This window comes from Bos taurus, chromosome Y (assembly GCF_002263795.3).
Source record: "Bos taurus isolate L1 Dominette 01449 registration number 42190680 breed Hereford chromosome Y, ARS-UCD2.0, whole genome shotgun sequence".
Classification (NCBI taxonomy): domain Eukaryota; kingdom Metazoa; phylum Chordata; class Mammalia; order Artiodactyla; family Bovidae; genus Bos; species Bos taurus.
In genome coordinates this window covers 6,739,825-6,752,356 of record NC_082638.1, presented here as the reverse complement: position 1 = coordinate 6,752,356, position 12,532 = coordinate 6,739,825, and the positions used below count along the sequence as shown (strand labels likewise).

Below are 12,532 nucleotides of genomic sequence, written 5' to 3'. Positions count from 1 at the left end.
ACCCATCGCGGGGTAACCTTGAGTTGCTTTACGGAACTGGGCATGTCCCTACCTGACCCTTGGATAAGGGCTGAAGGGTCCCCCCACACCCTGAAAAGCCCCTGCAGCACCCTCGTCAAATGCCTCTGCACGAACCCACTGACAACACTGGGCAGGTGAAAGGTGGTCACAGATAAGGCGTGCTCGGAGCTGCCTGGATGAAAATATGCAGGGAGAAAGACTGGGCCGCTGACTACACGGAACAAATGAAGCGTGTGTCAAAGGAGACTGCTGTAACAAACGAGGCCGTGTCAATGAAGGAGGCTGCAGGGCCAGGAAGGAGGTTTTTGGGGGCCTTCGGGTTGGGGAGGGAATGGTCTGAGGCATAAGTTTCCCTTCTGCTCTGTCACCTGTTGGGGGGTCCCGGGCACCCCACCTCCATCACTTATGAACATCTTGCCATCAAGACTGGCTCATCCTATGTGCTGGGTGGGTAGAGGGGTTGGGGAGGGGGAGTCTCATGGGGGAACCTGCACACTGCCTCCCCACCTCACTTTCCTAGGACACCCCCTTCATCAGCCGGATGATGGGCTGCCCGCCCCCAGGTCCCCCAGCCTCCATCCGGGTCAACAAATACAGCCAGCCTCTGCAATATACGGAACAGCCAGCAAGATGGCAATGTTACTCCACGCAAGGAGAGCCCTTTCTCTTCCTCCACCCCTCCTCCTCATGGCCTGATTATTAAGAATATATGCAATAGGCACTTGATTCATATTTATTTCCAGAGTAATACTGCAGAGCCTGCTATTAACTTCCCGTGTTATTTCTTTACAAGCCGGAACCACCTACATGAGACTGTGCAGGACAGCACCTTGGAGGCTCTCTCTCCAACACAGGGTCCCTGAGCTCCTGTTGCTGGAAGGGCATGAGCAGAGGAAGGCCCTTTGCAAATCGGCCTTCTGGTTTTCCTTCTGACTTGTTCTCTCTCTGGCCCTCCTTTGCCCTAACCACTGCTGCCACAACAGAAACATCCAGCCCTGTCTTCACCAAAGACCTTATTCTCCGCATCTCCACCACCACACACAGTCTTAACCTCCAAGCTCTCTCATCCAGTTTTCGGCAAGGGAGCATGAGAAAAACCCCAGGTCAGCAGACAGAGAAGGACAGAGTGAGTATCATCGGCTGAGAGACACCCCAACCCCATGGACTCCCTACGTACTCTGGTCCACCGTGCCTTCTGTCTTGTAGAATTCTTCCCGGGTGACCGTCTGACCCACTGACTTTTTCCATCTCCTTATCTGTGTCTCCACCAGCAGATCGCACAGGACGCTGGACTGAGAGTCATCTGCTTCCCTCCTGGTATCGTCACAAGGTCCAGAGCAGGACCACGCCCGCTGGGGTAATAACAAGACACCACCCGCCAGCCCCGACAGTGCCCACAGCTGACCAGGTCTTGCTTCTAATTGAAGAACGGTTCCTAATTCATGTAAGCCTTCCCACAACCACCTTCCCTCCCTGCTGACTCAGACGGTGAAAGAATCTGCCTGCAATGTGGGAGGACCTGGGTTCGATCCCTGGGTTGGGAACATTCCCTGGAGAAGGGAATGGCAACCCACTCCAGTATTCTTGCCTGGAGAACCTCCACGGACATAGGAGCCATGGGGGTCGCAAAGAGTCGGACATGACTAAACGACTAGACTAAACGACTAAGCACGCACAGGACCGCGTGCAGTCTCTCCCTTGTACCCTTCTCTTCTTTTTAGGAATCAGGTCCCGAGATCACCCTTGGGGTCTGACACAGGCCACGCACTAACTCCAAGCTTGTGCTGGACACCCGTCTCTCAGCCCACCACAAAATTCCACCTGGAACCTTCTGCAGAGCATTCCCCCAGGGCATAGCGTGGGCTATGGCCAGGGCCCCCGACAAATAACATCTCAGCGACTGACGGAGCAGCGGTCAGAGAGAGGTCACACTTCCGGTGTATGTCTTTGTCCGTTCCAGCTGCTGTAAGAAAATCCCACAGCCTGCGTGGTGTGAGCCACAGACATTTATTTCCCACAGTTCTGGAGGCTAAACTCCAAAATCAAGGCACTGGCACGTTCGGTGTCTGCTGAGAACCACTTTATGGACCAGACACATGACTACGTTTTCCCTGTAACCTCAGGAGCAAGAAAGCTCTGTGGGGCCTCTTACAAGGGCACTAATTGCATTCACGAAGGCCCATCCTTAGGACCTGATCAACACCTAAAGACTGAACTTCCAAATATCAACTGGGGATAGTTGTTCAGTCGCTCAGTTGTGTCTGACTGCGAACCCACGGACCGCTGCACACCAGGCTCCTCTGTCCTTCACCATCTCCCAGAGTTTGCTTAAACTCACATCCACTGAGTTAGTGATGCTCATCCACTGTTGCCTGCTTCTCCTCCTGCCCTCAATCTTTCCCAGCAACACGGTCTTTTCCCATGAGTCTGTTCTTCACATCAAGTGGCCAAAATATTGGAGTTTCAGCATCAGTCCTTCCAGCGAATACTCAGGGTTGATTTTCTTCAGGATGGACTGGATGGATCCCCTTGCCATCCAAGGGACTCTCAAGAGTCGTCTCCAACACCACAGTTCAAAAGCATCAGTTCTTCGGTGCTCAGCCTTCTTTATGGTCCAACTCTCATATCCATACACGACTACGGGAAAAACCGTGGCTTTGACTCTATGGACCAGGGTTACATTTAAACGTATTGAGGGGAGGCTTGCAAAATTCAGTCTGCAGTCACCTTGGAAATCTGCCATCTCTGGGAAGGATGCTACCTGTGGGGTGGCCCAGCCTCCAGCACCATCAGCGCCCACCCCTCCCAATCGGACTCCAGGGCTACTGAGCACATTCACTTGCAGTTTGCCGGTCCTATAGCTTCTGTGCCTTAAGCGTGTTCAGCTTTCAGCACAGCCCTTCTTCCACCCAACAAGACGTGGAGGAACAAAGAACGGACTATCACTGGGTAGAGACGGAAACGCTTGGGACTGGCTCAGTGGCAGGCGTGCAAGTTGGTGAATAGGGGCAGAATAGAGAGCTTGGTGGCACCTGGATGGCCGATCCAGGTGACAGCTCAGTGTGAGTGCCGTTGCTGTGCACTGGGGCAGCCGCTGAAGCTCGGAGACCTGCCCACTACTTATTAAGAGGCATCCCCGATGAAGCACTCCTCAGGAAGGTTTCTCAACCGTCACATTTGAACCAAACTGTTCTTTGTTGTGAGGAGTGCTATGTCCTAGGCGTTACAAGATTTAGCAGCATCTATGATCTCTACACACTAGATGCTTGTTTTTTGTTGGGGTTTTTTTTTTTTTTTTTTGGCTGCCCTGCATGATCTTAGTTCCCAAACCAGGGACCGAATCTATGGCCTTGGCAGTGGAGGTGTGGAGTTCTAACCACGGCACCAACAGGGACGTCTCATTACACACCAGGTGTTAGCAGCAAGCCTTCCGTAGTCGTGACAACCGAAAAGGTCTAACTAACCCCAGCACGGCAGAGAAGCAAAGGCCCACAGGAAGCACACCCCCCTTAGTGACACACTCCTCAGGTCTACATCACGGACACATCTGCTTCGTTTATAAACACCACGGGTGGATTGCTGTCACTGAAAAGCAAGTCACAGAATTCAGGTAACACATAGTCATGGGGGGCGGGGGAGCGGGTGGATGACCAGGTGAAGGAAGAGTATTTTTGAAGAGAAAAAAGGGTATAATCATGACAAGATGGGAAAGGTTTGCATGTGCTTAGTCACTCAGTCCGGAGAAGGCAATGGCACCCCACTCCAGTACTCTTGCCTGGAAAATCCTGTGGACGGAGGAGACTGGTATACTGCAGTCCATGGGGTCGCTAAGAGTCGGACACGACTGAGCAACTTCACTTTCCTGCATTGGAGAAGGAAATGGCAACCCACTCCAGTGTTCTTGCGTGGAGAATCCCAGGGACGGGGGAGCCTGGTGGGCTGCCGTCTATGGGGTCGCACAGAGTTGGACACGACTGAAATGACTTAGCAGTAGCAGTCACTCAGTCGTGTCTGACTTTTTGTGACCTCCATGGACTGTAGCCCACCAGTCCACGGGAATCCCTCTGTCCATGGGATTCTCCAGGAAAGTATACTGGAGTGGGTTGCCATGCCCTCCTTTGGGGGATCTTCCCAGCCCAGGGAGCAAACCCAGGTCTCCTGCATTACAGGCGGATTCTTTACTGTCTAATCCACCAAGGGGAAGATTTATACTACATTTTTTATAAGGCACAACAAGACCATCAAGAGTTAAGTATGCACCCCATCTGTTCACTGCAGCATCATTCACAATAGTCAAGACATGCAAACAACCTAGATACCCATCAACAGGTGAACAGATAAAGATGACACGGTACATACAGAAAATGGAATATTACTGAGCCAAGAAAAAGAATGAAACAATGCCATTTGCAGCAATGTGGATGTAACTAGACATTATCATATTAAGTGAAGTGAGTCAGAGAAAGACAAAAATCAAATGATAGCACTTATATATGGAGTCTCTTTAAAAAAAAAAAGCACTAATGTACTTATTTACAAAACAGAAACAGACACCCAGATTTAGAAAACAAACTTGTGGTTACTAAAGGGGAAGGGAGGGAAGGGATAATTAGCAGTCTGGGATTAACAGAGACACAGCACCATACACAGAACAGATAACCACCAAGGACCTATGGCATGGCACAGACAACTATCCTTAATACCGTGCAATAACCTATAAAGTAACAGAAGTTTAAAAAGAATATAAAAAAAAATTAAATAAAAAAATTAAAAGAATATCAATATATACATGTATGGGGCTTCCCTGGTGGCTCAGTTGGTAGAGAAGCTGCCCGCAATGCGGGAGGACCTGGGTTTGATCCCTGGGTTCGGAAGATCCCCTGGAGAAGGGACAGGTCGCCCAGTCCAGTATACTGGCCTGGAGAATCCCATAGTCCATGGAGTCGAAAAGAGTTGGACACAACTGAGCGACTTTCCCTTGTACTTGCTAAACAGCTGGAACTAACACACATTGCAGATCTACTATACTTCAATAGAAACAATACATTGAAAAAAAAATAAGATTTTGAAGAGCACTGTTCTTCCCATTTGGGGTGACAGGTGCTAGGAAAGCAGCGTGTGCATGGATGTCCTCACCCACCGCTGCTGCTGCTGCTGCTGCTAAGTCGCTTCAGTCGTGTCCGACTCTGTGCGACCCCAAAGACGGCAGCCCACCAGGCTCCCCCGTCCCTGGGATTCTCCAGGCAAGAACACTGGACTGGGTTGCCATTTCCTTCTCCAATGCATGAAAGGGAAAAGTGAAAGTGAAGTCGCTCAGTCGTAGCCAACTCTTAGCGACCCCATAGACTGCAGCCTACCAGGCTCCTCCGTCCACAGGATTTTCCAGGCAAGAGTACTGGAGTGGGGTGCCATTGCCTTCTCTGCCTCACCCACTAGGCAACCCAAATAGATTGAAAACCAAGCACATGCTTTGTTTGCTGCTAAACCACTAAGCCAGACCTCTTTGACAAACAACCTCCCAAAGCATTCGAGCTGTGCAGTGAACCTTCCTGCCCAACTAACGTCGGCCTGATTCATCAGCAGAACCTGCTAAAGAATCACTCACTGGCCCTTGGAAACACTGCCTATTCAGTGGAGAAAGGCAGACACGTAATATTCGGGCAGCTGTGAGGCCGGTGGTCCACCTTCAGCTGAAACAAAGGCACCCGGGCTGGGAAGATCCCCTGGAGAGGGGAAAGGCTACCCACTCCAGTATCGGGGCCTGGAGAATCCCGTCGACTCTATAGTCCATGGGGTCACAAAGAGTTGCACATGACCGAGCGTGTCCAACTCTTAACATTAAAGGCAGCATCAAAGGCACTTGTTTGAGGCACTAAATGCAGTCTTTATTAAGGACTTCATAGACTTAATATTGGGAATACTGACAGCTATCAAAACCAGTGGGCACGATATGAAACTTATCCAGACCACAGATATGCAGCCCAGGGCCCATGCTGCCTGTGTTTATAAATCAAGTTTTATTGGCGTAGTCACTGCCCATGGGTTGATATGCTACCTGTGGCTGCTTTCACAGTGCAACGGCAGAGCAGAGTCGCTGCAAGAGACACAGTATGGGCCGAGAGTGAAAGTACAAGTGTGCGTTGCTCAGTAGTGTCTGACTCTTTGCGACTCCAAGGACTGTAGGCCGGCAGGCTCCTCTATCCATGGGGATTCTCCAGGCAGGAATACTGGAGTGGGGTTGCCACGCCCTCCTCCAGATGGGCCACAAAGTCAAAAATATCTAGGATATACTCCTTTATAGGAAATGTGCGCCAACTTGACTATTCCGTGTCTATTGTATATGCACACTGATGTGTCCCCGTGTTCAGTAGCTTAGCTGTGTCCACCTCTTTGCGACCCCACAGACTGTAGCCCGCCAGGCTCCTCTGTCCATGGGATTCTCCATGCAAGAATACTGCAGTGGGTCCCATTTCCTTCTCCAAGGTATCATCCTGACCCAAGGATCGAACCCGCATCTCTGGCATCTCCTACACTGGCAGGAGGATTCTTTACCAACTGTGCCACGTTGGAAGCCCATATATACACATATGTACAAATATATGCATGTATATCTACGTGTACCCACAGACATATGTGCAAATGTATATATATATTTATATACATATGGACCCGCAGACACAGACCACACGAAAGCAAGTGTCGCGGTCTACCCTGTATCCATTCTTCCCTTTCTTACTGCTATGGACTAAATGCCTGTCTCTCAACATTCATACACTGAAAATGCACTCCTTAAGGTGGTGGTGTCTACTTTTGAACTGTGGTGCTGGAAAAGAGTCTTGAGAGTCTCTTGGACTGCAAGGAGATCCAACCAGTCCATCCTCAAGGAAATCAGTCCTGGGTGTTCATTGGAAGGACTGATGTTGAAGCTGAAGCTCCAATCCTTTGGCCACCTGATGCGAAGAGCTGACTCACTTGAAAAGACCCTGATGCTGGGAAAGATTGTGGGCAGGAGGAGAAGGGGATGACAGAGGATGAGATGGTTGGATAGCATCACTGACTCAATGGACATGGGTTTGGGTAAACTCTGGGAGCTGGTGATGGACAGGGAGGCCTGGAGTGCTGTGGTTCGTGGGGTTGCAAAGAGTCGGACACGACTGAGTGACTGAACTGAAAAAGTGGTGGTGTCAGGGAGGTGATTAGGACACGAGGGTGGGGTCCTCACGAATAGGGTTCGTGTCCAAACATGGACACAGATGAACACTCAGTTCACGACTGTTATCTGCAGGACGACATACGACTTTCTTCCCACAACACCTTCCTGGCCTGTAAGAAGCCCGCAGTGACTCCGCCAGCACCTGGGAATTCCTACCCTCCGTAATGGTGAGAAAAACTGTTGGTGTTTACGAGCCACTCAGCCTGCAGCCTTTTGTCACAGCAGCCGAAAAGGCCCCAAGACGCGCCTCCTGCTCTGTGTGATTGACAAGGTGACGGTACCCGTATCTGCTGTTCACCGAGCACTTCCCTAAGTGTCAGCTGGCAATGTTAGAGTTTTCTAGGTGCTAGACGGGACCCAAGACCCGTATGTATGTGTACCCAGAGACAGGTTACCCATGGTAACCTGGCTGATCTGACACGAGGAACCGAGGACTCTCTCTCCTTCTCAAAAGCAGTGAAGAGTCTGCAGACCTGAGCGTGGCCTTGGAAGCCTCTCATTTCCTGCGCTAAGAAGCTTGGCCATGTCTCACTATACCTTGCCAGGCTGCCTTTGCCAGAAGCATATGTACCACTTTCCCACAGGACACCTCTGCTTAAGACTCTGCTCCCTTGGTCTACAACGGTGGTTCGTGGTTGTGAAGTGTGGGCACTTCTGTCGGCCAGAGGAAGACATGGGCAATATATGGAAATACTTTTGCTTGTCACCAGAGGCTGTGCCGCTGTGCGGTCGCTGAGTCTTTGAACAGCATTCCACGCGTCTGCTACAGTTTTTTTTTTTACGAAGCGGGGCAACAGAGGATGAGGTGGCTGGATGGCATCATCGACTCAAATGGACTCTGAGCAAACTCCGGGAGATGGTGATGGACAGGGAGGCCTGGCGTGCTGCGGTCTGTGGGGTCACAGAGATTTGGACACGACTGAGCGACTGAACAATGACAACTTTCTATTCGAGGAGAGAACACACTTCACCAGCTTGGGCCTGCCCTCGTTGGCTTCCTTCTCTGACCAACAAACAGGTGGAATTAGGTGATCGCCAAGGTCCCTTTCAATTCTAAAATTCTATACAGAGGAAGGAACGGCCTCATTGTCCCAGTTGAACCCACAAGATCTTGATTTACGGAGGTGAGTGAGTGACGACACACAGAGATTAAGGCCACCAAGAACCCGTGACTTGCAGTTCCTGTGGGAAGGGGCCATGCCACGCTGCCAGGGATACAAGAAAGCTTATCGCATCAGGGGCCACATCACCGAGAAACAGACAGGACCTAGACTACAGCTTTATGGAAACGAGGGTGAGCAAGCAGCTCAGTGGGAATGTTGCCCACTGGACAGACGACAGAGTTAAGACTGTGTGCTTGGGAGGTCTGTATCATGATTTTCACGAGAGCCACCTCTGAGAGAGAGCGAGCGAGCCTACCGGCTCTGGCCATCAGTCCAACCCTACAATAATGAAGGCCAAGCAGCCACTGGTTGGCACACTCATCCATTCCAACTGGCTATGCGGATGGAAGCCCAGTTCAAAAATCACTGCAGATGGTGACTGCAGCCATGAAATGAAAAGACGCTTGCTCCTTGGAAGAAAAGCCATGACAAAACTAGACAGCGTATGAAAAACCAGAGATGGTACTTTGCCAACAGAGGTCTCAATAGTCAAAAGCTGTGATTTTTCCAACAGTCGTGTATGGATGTGAGAGCTGGACAATAAAAAAAGGCTGAGCACCAAACAACTGATGCTTTCGAACTGTGTCGCTGGAGAAGATTCTTGAGAGTCCCTTGGACTGAAAGGAGATCCAACCAGTCCATCCTAGAGGAGATCAGTTCTGAATATCCACTGGAAGGACTGATGCTGAAGCTGAAGCGCCAATCCTTTGGCCACCTGATGCAAAGAGCAAACTCACTGGAAATGACCCTGATGCTGGGGAAGATTGAAGGCGGGAGGAGAAGGGGAAGATAGAGGATGAGATGGTTGGATGGCATCACCGACTCAAAGGACATGAGTTTGAGCAAGCTCCGGGAGTTGGTGAAGGACAGGGAAGCCTGGCGTGCTGCGGTCCATGGGGTCGCCGAGAGTCGGTCACGACTGAACGACTGAACAACAATCGGGAATGGCACCTAACAATGGGATCATCTCTGGAAACAAAAGCGTGGGCTGCTACGGTACATGCGGTGTTTCCTTGCTTCTGGAGCATCCCTGGGCGCAGAGCAGTCAGCACTCTCTGTCCATTCCCCTCCGTCCATTCTCCCTGGATCAGTTTTCTGCCACAGAACCGCAGCGGCCTGCAACACGGCCCGCGTCCCTCTTGGTGTGGGGGACCAGCAGACTCGGGTGTGGGGGCGTTGGCGAGAGTAGAGGTAACAAATAAAAAGGAAGAGAGGCTGAGAGCAGTGAAGCGGGTGCTGTTGCTGTTCGGTCACTAAGCTGTGTCTGACTCCCTGTGACCCGGTGGACTGTTACCCACCAGGCTCCTCTGTCCATGGGATCTCCCAGACAGGGATACCGGAGTGGGTTGCCATTTCTTTCTCCAGGGGATCTTCCCAACCCAGGGATCGAATCCAAGACTCCTATGCTGGCAGGTGGATTCTTTACCACTGAGCCCAGTTAAGTGCTGAATCACTGAAGTTGCTCAGTCGTGCCCCAGCTCTTTGCGACCCCATGGACTGCAGCCTACCAGGCTCCTCCATCCATGGAATTTTCCAGGCAAGAGTACTGGAGTGGGTTGCCATTTCCTTCTCCAGGGAATCTTTGCAACCCAGGGATCGAACCCAGGTCTCCCACATTACAGGCAGACGCTTCACCGTCTGAGCCACCAGGGAAACCCAGTTAAGTGGCAGCTGGGTCCAGGAAATCAAAGAGAAGAAAACACACACACACACATGCTGTAAACAGGCAAGGCGGGAGAAGAAGATACCATCCCCTCATCTTTGGGGGCTAATTTATCATCAGTTCACTTCTTCTTTTTGGACGTGCTGCATTTGTCTCGCCAGAGGATTACCTTTTCTGCCCGGGAAGCCACACAAAACCGCTAACCCCAGTTTCATTCATGGTCAACAGCACAAATATTCACTGAGTTGTTTTTGACTCTGCAATCTGCAATCACTGCACACGTGCACATCGACTTTATTGAATCTAAACCAACTCCCCCGCCCCGAGACCCAGCCCCCACTTTCTGTCCTAATTCTCTCCTATCTTGCTGGGGAATAACTTGAGCACAGGCAGGCTGCTCTCAGGGCTGCAGACCCACTCCCACTGACCTGCCGTAACGTGGAATTTGGTATAAAATGGAACTGCTTGGAAGGCGCCCAAAAGACATAGCAGGAGGACCTCGTTAAAAACAGGGTTTTGCTTCTAACATCTGGCCTGGACCCCAGGGGTGGCGGCTGAGTGCGGGCCTGCCAAGATGTTTAATATCCCCCAAACCTGGGAGGGCTCCAGGAGGAGAAGACATTAGTCAGGTTATAAATGCAGGGTGCTATTTCCTCCCGGGGCCGACCAACTGTGAGGGGAGGCAGCTCGCCCACGAGGGGCGTCGGGGCGCGCTCCCCCAGACCCCAGCCCTGGCTTCCAGCCGCCACGCAGAGAAGCAAGGTTTGGGGCCAGCCCCTTTTGGCCCCATCACCCCAAGAGCCCTTGAACCCTCATAAAGTTTGGACTTGCTATTTTGTTAATTGGGGAATTCAACCATGACCGCCAACACGGAGATTTACGATGGATGACACCGTAAAAATTACAATAATAAAAACATACACACATACACACACACACATGACTTAGGGGGAGGAGAAACAGAGAAAGCAGTTTGGAAGAGAGAGGGAACAGTCTTATCACTAGATGCTTGATGCAAGTGCTGTTCTTACCCGGGGGTAATTTCCTCCAGTCCCTCTTACCTCTGTAAATTGATTTTTCACACGCTTAATTCTTGTGGTCCTAGAATTTTACACCCCTGTTCTTTCTTAACCTAACAGAGTATCAGCACTTCTCCCAGTGACTCATTAGTCCCGGCCACCATTCTGCCAGAGATGGTAAAGAGTTTGCCCCCAAGGCAGGAGACGCGGGTTGGATCCCTGGGTCGGGAAGATCCTAGAGGTGGACACGGCAACACTCTCCAGTAATCCTGCCTGGAGACTCCTATGGAAAAGGAAGCCTGGGGGGCTTATAGTCCATGGGGTCGCAAAGAGTCACTCCAAAGGGCCCACTGAAGCGACTTAGCATTCACACCATTCCGGTGGAGTCTCAGTTTTCACAGAGAGTCACCCCTCATGTGCATGGCCTTCAGATTTCATTTTCAAAAACTAGCCAACGGGCTTCCCGTCGGACACCCCGGCCTTCACCTGCTGCCCGTGACCCAGAGTCCCTGTACTTCCTTCCCCTTCCTCCCATCCTGCATCCTTTGTACTTCTTGCCAAGATGCGTCTTCACCCCTCAACAGTGTAACCGGCTTTTGCTGAGCCTTGTGACATTAACGCAGGCCCTTGATGATGTTGCTTGAAATGCTCTGCTTCCTTTTTCCCCTGAAGAGTTCTAGTTCAAATGCCTCCTTCTGTCTGCACCCCTCCCCTGCTCCCCTGTGAACACCGCCAACCTCACATTTAGCAGCCCTTGTGTCAAGACGCCTGTTTATTCCCTAGGTGGGGAGAAAAAGACTTCCTCCTCTAGTGTGTCTCCTTCCAACCCTAGCACTAGAGCAGTGCCACCACTCAACAGGGCCAGCGAGAGACATTTGGTAGAGCTGAAAATCCTGACAACTGCTTAATCGGGGCACATCAGATTCCTGGAGAGTGCCCGTACCTCTGATGGTACCTGAAACAATTTTACACAGCACGGGGGGTAGATATTTAATATCTAACAATTATTTTTTTAATTGTGCATTATGCAAACACGATAGTAGATGTATTTGAAAATTTAGTGAAAAGTTAACTGCTTCAATTTTAAGGAAAAATGTTAGTAATCATTAACAAAATACTTTTAGGTGTATGCAGATATAGCAAAATGTCGTCTCTGGTAGAAGAGAACCAAGGATGGGAAATACATGTATAGACAAGGGAGGACTACAGACAAGTTCAAAGGACAAGGAAGTAATAAATACTCAGGATACAAACACTGTGTCCAGGTTCCGTGGACAGGAAGAAACATATGTATTCTATGGGCAGCCTCAGACAAGAGTCTGCAAGCTGTATCCTCTGGGCCAAATCTGGCCCCTGGCTTGTTATTATAAATAAAGTTTTATTGAAACACAGCTACTCTCAATGGTCTATGTACTTTTGATGGCTGCTTTTGGACCACAAAGACAGAAATGAC

At 50.6% G+C, this 12,532-nt stretch overlaps 1 protein-coding gene across 8 annotated transcripts in view; it reads right to left on the bottom strand.

The window, feature by feature from the left end:
* The window catches only part of TBL1X (transducin beta like 1 X-linked), a 245,297-nt gene that overhangs the window by 30,112 nt on the left and 202,653 nt on the right, over positions 1–12,532 (bottom strand).